This window comes from Maylandia zebra, linkage group LG4 (genome assembly GCF_041146795.1).
Source record: "Maylandia zebra isolate NMK-2024a linkage group LG4, Mzebra_GT3a, whole genome shotgun sequence".
NCBI classification, from domain to species: Eukaryota; Metazoa; Chordata; class Actinopteri; order Cichliformes; family Cichlidae; genus Maylandia; species Maylandia zebra.
This window is the reverse complement of record NC_135170.1, coordinates 22,720,147-22,732,939: the sequence shown is the minus strand read 5'-3', so window position 1 is coordinate 22,732,939 and position 12,793 is coordinate 22,720,147.

Below are 12,793 nucleotides of genomic sequence, written 5' to 3'. Positions count from 1 at the left end.
TGAACGGGGTTTGTTCAGTCAAACATGCTCCAAGTTCATGTCTACCAAAGAAGCAGCGACATTAAAACTAGTTACACCAAAATGAGCAAAATAAAAGCTGTCAGCGTGGAGACTGTGTGTGTGTGTGTGGCCAGAGTTTTTGATTAAGCACGGCCATTAGCGGGCATTCTGGGTGGGCCAGTTAAGGGCAGAACTTGGCACCGTCACATGAGCAGCAAGATGAAACTTTGATAACGCTTCGTTCTGCCAGGGGCAAAATAAGAAGGTGCTAACACGTACACACGCTCCTTTACTGACTTTTAATTTAGGTCGCTGTGTTTGGTTTTCCTTTATGCTTTTATTATGTCATAATCTATCATAAAACTCCAACTTTGTAACACTAACGATGACATTTCCACGAGCTAATCTGTTTTCACACTGGATCCGATAAGGGAAAAAACCCCATCTGTCCATTACCAGTCAGTCCACAACCTGCAATTAAAATTTCACTTTTTCTCTTTTGCACAGCGATCCTACAAAAATAGCTAAACAGTGAATCAGATTCATTCCCAGTATATGTCTGTTAAATCTTTTAATGTTTAAACACAGCAGATCACGTGATTATTTGGTTCAGTGAGTCTTTTGGTAACAGCTACTCTGTTTCCTTCACAGAAAGCTCGTCTCTAGTGATTCTGCTACTGCCAAGTTTTAAACCTGCCTCTCTTTTTCTAAGCACAACAAGAGGGAAATGGTCCATCAGACAAGGAAAGTATGACTGGATACATGACCCCAGTTGCACCATTACTTCTACTGCCTCCATCCATTTTTATCTGCACGGTGTAGCTCCAACTTACTTAAGTGATCTTCTTCTTTCCTATCACCCCAGCAGGTCCCTGAGGTCTTGTGACCAGGGGTTGCTGGTTGTCCCGCATACAAGGTTAAAAACAAAAGGTGACAGAGCGTTTGTATCAGTGGCTCCCAGACTCTGGAACTCACTCCCTTTGAGTTTGAGATCTGTGGACTCAGTCATGTCTTTTAAAAAGCAGTTAAAAACCTGTTTAAACTCACTTTTGGTTGATTTTGTTTTGTTTTAGATTTTAATGTCTGTTTTCTGCCTCTGTAAAGCACTTTGTGATTTTATCTTGAAAGGTGCTATATAAATAAAATTTTATTTATTTATTTATTTATTTATTATTAATTTGCTACAAGATATAACTAGCTGCTCCTACCGTGCAGGTATGTTTGCAGAATCCTTAGCTGACCAGCAGTTGATGCTTAGTGAGTTGGGGAGGTTGGGTTACAGGAATCAGACAAGATGTGGAGAATAACCGTGGAGGTGGAGCAGATGGTGAACATGCAGGAGGTGGAAGTGGAAAGTAAAGAAATCCTGGGCCAGCTTCACTGACAGCTTGTAACAGGCTTTCTACTCACTCCTGATTAAAGTCCATTGAGATTTACTGACATAAATGTGAAAGAATTTATCCCACCATGGAAACATGCCGTCTCCTCATTACAGGATGACTTCTTAAGTGGATCCCTCCCCCAAATTCCAAGTTTTATTTAATGATTGCCAAAAATTTACAAGATAAGATGGCCTCTAGGCATTTGGTATGTGTGTGTGCATGTTTGGATGTTTATTTGCTGCATCCCATGCTCCCAGGAGAGCATGTTTTATTTGGTGGTGCATATTTAGATCTGGCACAGTGACTCTGGCCCCTGGGTATTTGACCGCAACAGCCCCTCTGCTCACAACGCCTCCCTGATTCTCTCTCTTTTGTTTCCTGGCTTGTTGCGCCGAGTTCCCATAGATGCCATCTCCTCTCCGCTCTATCCCCCTCATTGGGGAGATTCAGGCTAATTAAAATGCCTACCAACCTCCACTGATTTGTCTCTCCTCTACGATCTCCACATCCTGGTGGAAAAAAATAAATCAACCCCCAACCGCTGGCGCTAATGACCAGCGCCCTTTCATACACAGCTGTCTAGAAATATTGGGTGTGGCGACCTGTCTGCTCCGGGGCAGGGTTCAGCCTGGTTGAGCTGAAATTCTCAGTTCAGAGGCATCCCATCTCTGCCTAGTTCCCTCCCTTCTCCACCACTGCTTCTGCTGCTCTAATTCTCAGCGCTAATCATGGCTTTCTTAGGTCAAAGGTCACTGCCCAGGCCTGGTCACAGGTGACTGAGCAATAGTGAAGCTGATGGGATTGAAAGGATGAGAGGGGGGTAGAAGGAGAAAAGAGTTAAAAATTGGGTCAGGAGCTCATCACAAGGTCTGCTTAAGTTAAACAGCAGCAGTTGTTGTACACTGAGTGTGTTACCACAGCAAAACAAAATGTCCCTCAAACAATTTTGGACTCAATCTGTGTCGCATTGTGAGACGCAACAGCTGGGCCTATATTACACACAGTGAAGCTGTACTGATTACTCGTCTTTGTTCCGGTGTCAAAGGGTGGGCCGCTTTAGCTCAGAAGGTAGAGCGGCTACTCTGCCAATCACAAGGCTGGCGCTTCAAACCTTGAAAGGATGTGGTGACCAGGGGGCATATAAAGTAAATGACAAAGCAACTATAGGCAACGTACATGATCAGACCTTTTAGTGCTCCCTCTGCAGCAACAAGACTTTATGCAACTTCTCACAAAGTAATAATACTCCCCTACACCTTTAATCTTCCCATTTCTTAAGCCATACAGCCTCGGTCTCTCCTCAGTTTCCTTGCAACCTGTTCCTCTTCCTCCTTAACCCCTTCCACCTGAGATGAGAGTGGAAAGTGTGGGAGGAATCATGAGGAGTGAAGTGTCTGGGCAACGGCCATATTATTTTGTTATGGTCTACTGGGGTATTTAATGATCCCTGTCAGATAAACACAAAAGGGTTCATACCTACTTGTATGTAAACTAGAGTCTAGTCTAGTTTACTCTAGAAGACTAGAGTCGCGTAATTCCTCCAGGAAACCTCCTCTCTTCTCAAGATACATTTTAGCAACTGAGATATTATTTATCATGGTTCCACATATACTTATTACAGTGGGCCAAATTTCTTCCACAATGATGTAACACACTGATAAAGTCATTCACAAAGCAGTTACTTCAGCTTTTTGCTGCCTAAGGTACTTAAGGAAAGGCCTGAATCTTGGGCTGTACTTAAATTTTCAGAGGACTGCGCACAGTGCTGTGAAAACCTGTCACAGACAGGAAGGCACTGAACAGGTGAAACAACAATTCACAGAAAGAGAGACATAAGAAAAGCCTCCTTTAAAAAAACACACTCATTTTAACACATTTTTATACGTGTGTTAAAATGAGCAAATCAACCATCTCTGCTGTAAAAACTAACAGGTCTGAGTCAGGCATGATTGCCTGGAATTATTTACTTTCGAATTATGTTCGTCTTTTAATTTGACCCTCGGAGGAGACAAAAGAAAAGAAAAGAAGAAAAAGGAGAAAAACAAAATGAAGGAGGTGACGTGATACCATCTGTTTGTTTTTCTGTATTTCTTTCCCAAGCTTGTTATCGTTCCTCATTTCCTGCTGGACGACAAGTAAATAATTCACATGTATACATGTACCAACACTGAGACCAAGCCTCCCCAACTAGCCTCCGTTTTGGCCTCAATTTCAAAGCTATTCCCAGCCTATGAACCCTTCTGTGACTCGCCTCTGAAACGGCGTGTAGAGAAAACAAACAAAAGACTAAAATGTTCTCCCGACATTTTGCAAGGGAAGGACAAAAAAAGTAGGAGTCGGTAGCATTTTTCTGAGTGAGATATTCCCTCTTGCACATGACTCTGCAATCTCCTGCCCACATTGATCCCAACACAGCACAATCCCTCTCTTGACTTCATTGCTCAAGTCATTCCCTGAGGAGGCAGCTAAGCAATTGTCTCAAGTGTTCGCTTTTCTTTTTTTTGTGTGACTCCTACTCTCAGAGCAATCATTAGGGTTTTAAGTGCAGGTCATAAAAGTAGTCAGAGTTGCTTCTAATCACATTAGGAACATAGAGAAATGCATTGAGCAAAAAAAAGTCCCTGTTGAGCTGTTAGGGAAAGTGTATTAAAAGCCCACTCTTGTGTGTGCTACTACTGTAGACCTTTGAGACATTTGGATGATTAATGGTTTGCTCCACACTTAAAAGCATCTTGCAGACATTGGACCGTAGACTGTGTATCTACAATGTCTCAATTAAATGTGACATGCTCCCCATGAACAAACATGTGCCAGGGTTTAGTAAATGGGACTTTGCACAGCAGAAGGTCTTTGCAGGTGCGCAAAATCACAACGAATAGGCTGTCAAATCTCTTGATTGTCAGGCTGCCCTTAAACATCAACACCTCTCCAACTCCTCCTCGGGCGCTCTGTATCCCTTCATTTGTCCCAGCTGAAAAATGCCCCAGGCCCGAGGTAGCGCCTTGAGAGTGGAGGGCGACCCCCTAAAACCCTGCAGGACCCAGCTCAGGGGGTGACCCAGCTCTCTCTAAACCCTCGAGGAATTTGTGGATTTGAAGCTAGAGCTGTAACAAGAGACCACCACTCTCTCCTATCTGTAAGCCCATAATGGAGCCACTTCCTGTTGATAATCAGTTTGTTGTGATCTGACTGCCTCTGGATTTTGACACTTCATCTTGATTCCTGTAGTAAAGGAGGAAGAGGAGAGGCGTTATTATGGTTCTGGTCTGTCTACCATAATGACAGTGTGGGCTGTCATCAAAGGCTCGGGCACCAAAAAATGTTATCTTTCTAATTCGAGTTCTCCATCATACAACAACCTGCAAAATATGCATATATGCACACACTCAAACTTGGGCCACTGTATCAGTCTTTAGTATAGGCAGTAAGAATGCCAAGAAAGAAACGAAACATGGGTCCTGCTAGCTTATTTTTTCCATCACAATTCCTTTTTTGTTCCCAAGGTTGGTGTTGGATCGGGGCCGGTACTAGTTTTGTGGCCTTGATTAATAACAACAACAATAAAAGAGCCAAAACCTGCTGTAATTATTTTTTAAAAGCAGCTACAATGCTGTTTGCAGAGCATCTAGCAGGGAGCTCTTTGGGGTAGGGGGCTTCCATTTAACTACTGTTAATCGTTACCACGATGCATGTGAAACAGCTTCACGGTATGGCTCATAAACTGGGTAGGGCTTCTCTCCTGGAGGTAAAGCGCTTTCATTGCTCAGTTAGGTGTGGTTGCCAGAAGAATTGCATGGTGTTGAGGAAAATCTCGGGCACACTCCAGACAACGGAGCTGCGGCCGATGAGCATCGTAAAGCAACCGGGAGCCATAACTGGCTTTAATCATCCTCTAATCCAGAGGATTCTTTTGGTGGATTTGTTTTTTCGGGTAACACTTTATGACACGGCCTGTGACTAAGGACGTAATTCCCCTTGTAATGAAATGGAATTTCAGTGCATTTTATTTAAAATTACTGTAATTATATTTATTTACAAATGCTTAAAGGTGGGTACGCTGGAATAAGGGCGTATGAAGTCAGGTTTTAACAGGAAACAAAGAAATAAGAGTTAAGTACAGAGTAAATACATTTAAGCACAGTAAATTTAAAGAACAGTGAGAACAGTTCTGTCTTTGTAACTTACAAGAAAAAATAAATACCATCAAAGTCTGCAGGCCTATGTGACATTAAAATGAGGGAGCCAAGTCTAACTTATTTTTTTAACAGTTCACAATCGCTGTTCAAACAAAACTAAAAAGTGGAGGGAAAAGGAAAAGCGATCCGTTGTGCACATCAACATATTGAATATTACACAAAGATGTGTAAAGGTAAGATTAATCCACTCAATAATACAAGTGCCCTCAAAAGTACAGTATATTAACAATGTGAGGTGAGGAAATGTATTTTTTCTATAAAATTACCATGAAATTAAACACTGGTTAAATTTCCTTGTGCTGTACTTAAATGTACTGACAGTATTAAAGTAAAATTATGAGGTCACGTAGGCCTGCAAATTTTGATTGTGTTCGATATTTTGTGTAAGTTGCAGAGGAAGAACAGTCCTTACTGTTCAGTAAATCTGCAGTAATTAAATTTACTTTAAAATAATTTACAGTGTAATTTTTTCTTTGTTTCCTGTAAATTCCAGTGTATTTATCTTTAAGTCTTTGTAGATAATTAATAAAATTGAGAAAATTCCATTTAATCACTGGCGAATTGCACCCTTAGTCGTGGGGCGTATTACAAACTTTTACCATTTTCTTTCCTTCAAACCCATCCACTCCTTCTCTGTCCCCTTACACCCGCTCTCCTATTTCCATCCAAGTCTTCAGCTCTGTCACAGATGTCTAGTGTCACTTGAGTCAAGCAGACAAATCTCACCTTAATCCCATATATCACCACCATCATCACAACCACCACTAGAGCCCCCTCATCTCACGGTCCCTACAGCGTGACTGCCCATGGCTAAGGAAAGACACTGAGAAGGAAGGGTAAAGTGAAAGCCCCCACTGACATGCCAATTGGAGTAATTATGAGCTTATAGTCTCCTAATGCATCTCTGAGGACAGCTTTGTGCAGCCCCTCTGAGAGCTGAGCTAGTCTGTCATGTAGTGATGTAAAGATGACTTGTCCTTTTGCTTGTGATCGAGCCATTTAACCTTTAACATGGTTTTTATTAGTTTTTTAGATAAGGCTCATCTATGAAGATATCAGTTTCTTTATATTTGTTTTGATGACTTCTCTCTGCAACTTAAAGCCGTGTTTTTCTGCTCACTACTGGTGCATAATCCCATCTATTCTAGTGTTTATTATGAGTATGTCATTGTATATGTTTCATTCTTTAATGCTGTTATTCCAGAGCCAGAGTCATGAAAGGCAATATTGGTCCACTCTTTTCCCATTGGCACCGACAGAAAGCTAACACTTCTGCTACTATAATGTCGCACAGACCTCCAGTTTTCCTACATCCCCCCCTTGGGACCCCAGGGAGACAGGGCAGGTCTGTCTTTTGCTGTCCTTTCCACATCGCCTCGTCCTGCCTTTAATGCCCCCCACTCCGTGGCAGGACCTTGATGGTGTGTGTGTTAGTCATGTCCTCCTCTCTAGACTCCAAATTTGCACATGTGGCCACAGTGGGAGATCCCAGATTTTTGGGGGGAGCTGAAGTCAAAAGAGGGGAGGGGGATTGGGTCAGACCACCACAGCGTCGGGGAGACCCCTATCTTCCTCCTCGCCAGTTCCCACCGCTCCCACCACGGCACACACATGTTGAAAAGGTCAGGTCTTGATAGACAACAGAGCACCGGCAATTACAGTGCTATTTCTTAGTAGCTGGAAGTCCCCTGCTTTCAGTGTGTGTGTGTGTGCGTGCGTGCAGAAAGAGTGTTTTTTTTCTCTCATTCGTAGAGCATAAAGAGGTAGTGTTTAAGGGGAAAATGAGCTAGGACAGGGGGAACGGAGGAACTGCATGTAGGAACTTGTGCACGGATTGCTTCATGTCTCCTCTGTCTGTCCATTTGAGGAAATCAGTGAATGCACTGCAGGTGCTCCCAAGTACACCATCGACTGTATGAGAGAATTCTCATACCTGAGTGCTTTTGCTTCTAAATGGGATTTCCTTTCTTCACATCTGGAGCTGTGGTTTTCTGTCTGAGACTTCCCTCTGCACTGCTGTGGTCAGGAGTCCATCTCTGACCACAGTAGTGCAGGGTTAAACCCTTTGTGTGGATGCTGAGTCTGCAAGCAATCTGCAAACACACACACACACACACACACACACACACACACACACACACACACCTTCTTCCAATGTGTTCCCAGTCTTTTCTCTCTTCTGTGCCATTTCTCTTTCACACCGACCACCTATTTCTAGCTCTCTGATGATTACTTTCATCAAGAAGTACAGAATACAAAAAAACAGAGAGACTTATGAGAAGAGCAGACCTCAGTTTGACAGATCTGGAGATCACACAGAAAGGATGCCGCGGCCTCTTAAGAACTGAAGTGTGCTGCTGTAATGTATAATGTGTTCCAGCTGGAAGTTTGCCTCGCATACCTTGTACCACCGGATTTCTGCGTTTATGTGTGCATATGCCATTTTTTTTTTAACCCAGAGAGTGTCAGTTTGCTTAACGTTGTGGCTTATGAAACAGCCCTGCCATCTGAAAAGGCTACACACCTACAGAGGTTTAAAGGAAATGGGCTCCTGAGGGGTGCTGGGGGTGCTCTATGTTAGAGAGATGAAGTCCTGTAAATCGTTGCCAGTAATCATCCATATAAAAGAACAGCTGCGTCTGGGACCAGTTTTAAGTATGGCTGCCATACCGTGCCTCCCTCCGCTGTTTAATATTCAGTTGAACAAGCAGCAAGTGTACATGTGTGCGTGCACGCTCTGTGCCACTGCTTGCTTATGTGCGCAGAGGTTGCCCTGGATATGCACTCTGCTCTGGATAATTTCCAAGCCCAATCTATATTGCTACCAGGCTCTGGAATGCACCTTTGCTCCTGGGAAATTTCACCTGAATTGCTTGGCCCGTGTGAGCGTACGTCTACATGAGTAACCTAACCATAAATGTTACTGCTTCTTCTAATAGGTGTATTACAAGAGTGTGTGTCAAATAACACACAGCTCCGCACTAAAAACATCAAGACTCAACCCGCTAATGGCATCAACTTTGTCATCATGGACTCTGATGAGCTGGTTTGGGCTTTAGTTTGCAGAGCCTAATTTTACCTTGTGGAAGAGGGAGGAGATCTGTCTGTAGTTTGCAAAGGGCCTGCTCCTTGTGTCCGTGACTCATGCGTGCTCATGATATGGCTGGGCGGTGCTGGGGTGGGGGGTGGGGGGAGACATTGGGATCTATGTTTGTTTCTCTGTTGCAAGGCAATCCACTTTGGTCTTTGACATTATGAGGTGTTATAGAACGGGGATGCCGGTGGACTGTCACGAATGTGCCGCTATCAGTGTGCAAAGTTTCTATTGTCTTGCTCTCTCTTTTTATGGTTCTGCACCAAAGTGTGAGATTCTTTGTTTTGTTGATAATGAGCATGCAACACTTTTGCTGCTGTAACACGTGACACTTGTACTTTAAGCAAATCTGATTTATACCATTCTAATGAAAGGATATTATTATAAAGACCTGCAGTTCTGACCTCATGGGGTCTCCTGTATTATCCTGAATTATAACCATTTGTCTAAGTGTTAGTGGAGTGTGAAAGATGGAAATGTGACAGTGATTGAAATGCATCTAGACTCCAGTGCAGTATTTTTGTTAAGAAAACCAAATCAAATAGGAACGCTCTATATTAAAATTAGAAAACAGCCGTTTTCTCAAGGTGCTTTATATTGAAAGGTAGAAACCCTGCAACATACACAGAAATCCCCAACAACCAGGAGATCCCACTTTGAGCAAGCACTTGACAGCGGAAAGGAAAAACACTTTTTTAACAGGAAGAAAACTCTGTCGGAACCAGGCTCAGGGAGGGGCAGACATCTGCCACAATCGGTTGGGGGCTGGATTCAGGAGACAGGATAAAAGACGCTAGAGAAACGAGCCAGAGGTTAATAATGATGCAGAGTGGTGAATAAAGACAGTGAGTGAAAAAGGTGAGTGAAGAAGAAACACTCCATGTGAAGCCCCCAGCAGCCTTTGCCTAATTCAGCATAACTAAGGGAGGATTCAGGGTCACCTGATCCAGCCCCAACTATAAGCTTTGTCAAAAAGGAACGTTTTAAGCCTAATCTTAAAAGCAGTCTGTCTCCAAAATCCAATCTGGGAGCTGGTTCCACAGAAGAGAGGCCTAAAAGCTGAAGATCGGCGTCCCATCCTATTTTTAAATATCCCAGGAACCACAATTAAACCAGCAGTCTGAGAGCAAAGAGCCCTGTTGAGGTGATATGGTACTATGAAGATTTTAAGATAACATGGGGGCTGATTATTCAAGACCACCTGCCTAATATTTTGCATGTGGGCCTGTGTTGCTAAAATAGCCGACTCAGGTGTCTGTTGAAAGGGAAGATCCCACCGTTTCTCAGTTTTGGGGGCCATCTGAAGAGTTTGGAAGCCTGCTCTATGCCTGGATGACTTTTTTGTGTTCCTTGAGCTGTTCATAATTTTTAAGATATGATGGTGTGCATAATGTTGCTGGGGGGGGGGGGGGGGGTTTGGCCATTGGCAATGTCTACACCCACATCCACACGAATGTCCAGCAGAATGAGCAGTAATATTGTTTTTTATAATACGGTTAAAATGCTAAATTTAAATAAATATCATACAGGATTTGCAGATTTTTGACTTTTTTAAGTGGTTTTAATAGATTTTTTTCTAATTACACTCAGCTCATGTTTAGAAAAATCCTGTCACAGCTTGAAAGATAATGATAAAATAATAAGCTCAGGCATTCACAAATGATCACCTCTAGCCTTTACGTAAATGAGTTAAACAGACAGTTCATCCAGACGGAGCCACACTTCAATTCCCCAAAGGCCTCACAGCTCATATCTACCGCATTCCCAGTAAAAGTCTCTCCTTTTTCCTATGTGTCTCTCACTGGGAACTATGTGTGGCCCAGAGGCAAAACGGGAGTCATCACCTCACTCAGAGAATCCTCTCCGCAGAGTCTTTATGGCTCAATTTACTGTGCAACAGCATCCATAAAATGATTTAATGGGGTTAATGTTGTTAGGTACACATGCCTCAGTTGCCAGTAAACATGATGTCTAAATAGCTCATGCAGGAGGGGCAGGAATGAGAGAATATTTTCAGATCTTGTTGTTTTGATATTGTTTTTTCCCCTAAAGCATGAAGACTTTGCTCCCTCTGTCTGCTTAGTTCTGCTTGAGTTTTACCCTGATCCATCTTTCACCACTTGTACCATCCTCTCCATCTGCTTCCTACATCTGTGGGACAAAACTCCAGATTTTGGTTCTCCGTATTAATCTTGCTCAACTCACCATAAACCGTCTCCAAAACACAAAATAAACACAGCAGTGCTTCATTCTCACTTTCTACTCACCTGTTCTGATAGACGGACAACTATTCCCTTGTACTTTGTGTCCTGTTATCTCACACCTGACTCTTGCTTTCCCATAAGGAAGCCAAATGTAGACTTAAAAAAACCAAACATGTATGAGTCACATGAGTCATTAAAGTCAAAAATATGAGTGAGAGTATCTATCGGTGCTGGGAGGCTGGCGTGTGATGTAATCATGACCACACAGGAGTCAGGATGAACCCGGCTGTCACCGGCTGGTCTTAGTCACGTTGCCATTGAATCATAAAGTTTAATTCTCTTGTGGCACCACCAGATGAGAAATGAATGATTAATGCAGTTTGAGCGAGATGTCACGTAAACTGCTTTAGCAGAGGGACTTTTCTTTTAAAAATATTTGATTCGTTTAATAGCACCCGTGCCATCTTAACACGAGCTTCATAGGCCTATTAAAATTGTTTCATTAATTACTCCACCATCTGCTGCGGCGCTTTCTCTGTGCAACGTTTCCAGCCAACGTGCCCTCTGGCTCGCCTCGCGCTGTATTGATCCAGTTAAATGGACAAGGTGGTCGGCAGACATGGTCGGCTGACCTATGCCTCCCCGCTGATTGTCACCTCTGGGTGATAATGTGTGTGCAAGCAGTCTGTCTGCGTCTCTGCTCCTACAGGTATGTCTCCTTTATCAGGCCCTTGGGGCTTTTCTCCCAGACCTCCCAGCAAAGCAAAATGAAGCCCAGCACTGGTGCACTGGTTCCAGCTTCTTCTCAACAAGTTAGGACCAGCCTATTGTGAGCCTTTGCTTTAAGTAGAAGCTTCCTGTGTCCTCAAATCTTACAAATACAGAAAAAAAAACTACATGGAAATTGGTTGCGCTGGCTCACAGAACAGCGGATGTGGTGTGCACATCTAAACACAAAATCCAGAAGGCTCTTCCAAAAGGTTTATGGTGTCAGCGATGATGTGCTATATTTAGCAGCTGGAGTGGATGGATGATTTTTTACCCATATATTCAAATGCAAACAAATAAATACAATTAAAGTCCAAACCAAAATAAATTAAGTAAGCATCAACTCACATTACTAATGCAACCACCATCTTAGTATTTTGTTTTCTTTAAATTTAACATTACAGTGATCCAAGTGAGGAAATATCCCTTTATGCTGCATGGTAATCAGTTATAAGGTTAAGCTGTCTTCTTAACGTCTTTGTTCCTAGTCTGGAGGTAAGGAGGAAAAGGGCCAACCAGGCCAAAAGGGTGGAGTTACATACGGCAGACTCCTGGGCGTGTCCAACAGATTGACAGGTGAAAGGATATGACGCATGTTGTGTAGTGGAGCTGGAAAGGTTGTGATTATAACACACACACGCCCAGCGTTATATAATCAGATTATCATCTGCTATCACCATTAGGAATTTGCTGTCTTTTGATAAAATTGCTGAACATTGAATATTTGTTTTTCCTGCCTTAAACTCAACTTCAGAGTGAGGCGGGCTGAGTCACCACCATCACTGCCGTAATGATCATAATCATTTTTGCCCCCCCCCCCCCCCCCCCCCCCGCCCCCCAGTTTTGTCTAAATTAAATTACGCCCAGAAAATCACAAACATCCTGAGGGATATATGATAAATTCAATTTATAACTTCCCCTGATCATTTGTTTTCATGCTTATTCCGTCAGATGATTTAATGAGAACAGTATCTCTTCAGTATCTCCATCCTGCATCCCCCTTTTCTAATCACTGATAATCAATATCGATTACATCCTGAATCTCTGAATGGGCTCTCTACTGAAGGGCGCGCGCGCGCGCGCGCGCGCACACACACACACACACACACACACACACACACACACACACACACACACACACACACACAC